Source organism: Antrostomus carolinensis, unplaced genomic scaffold (genome assembly GCF_000700745.2).
Source record: "Antrostomus carolinensis isolate BGI_N321 unplaced genomic scaffold, ASM70074v2 scaffold29406, whole genome shotgun sequence".
Classification (NCBI taxonomy): Eukaryota; Metazoa; Chordata; class Aves; order Caprimulgiformes; family Caprimulgidae; genus Antrostomus; species Antrostomus carolinensis.
Genome location: NW_010320249.1, coordinates 1 through 1,726, shown reverse-complemented (window position 1 = coordinate 1,726; position 1,726 = coordinate 1). Strand labels below are relative to the sequence as shown.

Below are 1,726 nucleotides of genomic sequence, written 5' to 3'. Positions count from 1 at the left end.
CCCCCCCCCCCCAAAGCCACTAAGGCAGCAGTTCCTAAGCAAGAAACAGAATAATGGGAAACTTCACCCCTGAGCTGTATTTTATCTTGACTTTAGTTACTGAGATATCTTTTGAAAATGTTATTCTTGCCCACACTCTTCCTCAAACAGAGCAGGAAGGGATGCTGCTTCATTCCTCACCTGGAGTTTTCTCAGGACAAACTCCTACTGACAATCCTGATTCACACACCTGAAACACAACACACAAAAATAAATCAGAAAAAGGAACAGATATCATGAAAACAAAAAATCCCCGTCCTCAGCTTCCGCAAGTCTCCCCTCCTTTCCCCTTTCATGTTTCACCTCCCTTGAGGGTATTAGTCATTTTCTAACGGATCCCAGGTGACAGGATCAGCATCAAGAGCTCCCACACAGGCTGGTAGCAGCTGCCACTACCATTTTAAGCACTGCCCCATCAAAGTAGAGATCATGCTCCAACTAGTCATAGTAGAGCGTCCTTGCTTGCACAGCACCACAGCAGGAAACCCACATTCAGACCATTAGTTTTCCTGCTAGCAGTGGAGCTGAACTAATATTAGCAAAATTCTGTTTTAAAAAGCTCCTGTGATTAACAAAAGGCTGAAACCTGCCCAGGCCAGGAGGCTAACCCAATGCCAACGGGCAGGCCAGTGCTGAACGCTGGGGAACCAGGGCTCAGCGTCAGGCTTGCCACCTCCTGCACTGAAGGCAGAACTTGCAAAGTGAGTTTTCTCAGCCAGAGCACCATCTCCTTACACTGTGCCTGGCAGCTACACCAACAGGTCCCTGGATGATCATGGAGTCTTCCTCCCTGTTCCCCACAAGCTAACAGTTCCACCACCTCTTCACTGGCTAACATCTCCTCTTCCGCACTGATATCAACCACCTTTTTCCTCAGACCACCTCACCTACTGACATGGCTACACCTGGAGCAATTGTTCTTAAATTGCATTTAAAGATCAGTACTGCTATTTCAAACCCTGAGAGGAAGCTTACTTACCCTCCCCAGCCCTCCAGCTTATTTATTTGTTCTGACAGCAGCTACCCCCTCTCCCCACAAGCCTGACTGTCTCACTGGAACATGAGACCAGAAACAGTCGCACTGCACTACAGGAATTGATTTTCACTACCTATTTAAAAACAGTCAGTCTTACCTCTATTAGGGTTTTGCAGCCAACTAGCTACCCCCACACAGAAGGACATGGCCCTGCAGCAAAGCCACGAGCTGTACCTGAGCAGCAAGGGGCTACTTAGGGCTGCAGGCTCATGCTTTTGCTCAGTGGCATCACTGGAAGATGGGGCAGCGTTATTGTGGGCACAGGATCGTGCCCTGTGGTAAATAACCGTGTGTTCTCAGGATCAGAGCCATAAACCAGCCATGTCTACAGAGCCAGGACAGACTACAACCTTTCTTCTTGTTGTCCTCTGTTTCCCAGCTGGCATCTTCAAGACCTCACGCTATATAAATAAACAGCATAGGATGAAACCACAGGAACACTTCAAACAACATATATCAGCTTCCTCTTGGGGTGGAAATAAAACGGAACAGCATCAGCGCAGAACATGAAAGCTTCCTCAAAGGATGAGGCATAAGAAGCTCTCGCTGGATTTCTGAAATGCCTCAGCAGGTGCTGGGATGGAGCCTGGCCTGTTCACAGGGTTTCCCTGCGCTCGGCACCGCTGAAAACAGCCATGAGCGAGGCCGAGG

General features: G+C 48.7%; 1 protein-coding gene across 1 annotated transcript in view; it reads right to left on the bottom strand.

Moving 5' to 3' along the window:
- The window catches only part of MANBAL (mannosidase beta like), a 5,205-nt gene extending 4,974 nt beyond the window's left edge, over nt 1-231 (bottom strand). Inside the window, exon 1 of the mRNA XM_010169543.2 lies at nt 181-231. The gene's annotated coding sequence lies outside the window, so the exon portion shown is untranslated. The remainder of the gene's footprint in view (nt 1-180) is intronic.
- Nucleotides 232-1,726: the final 1,495 nt, after the last annotated feature.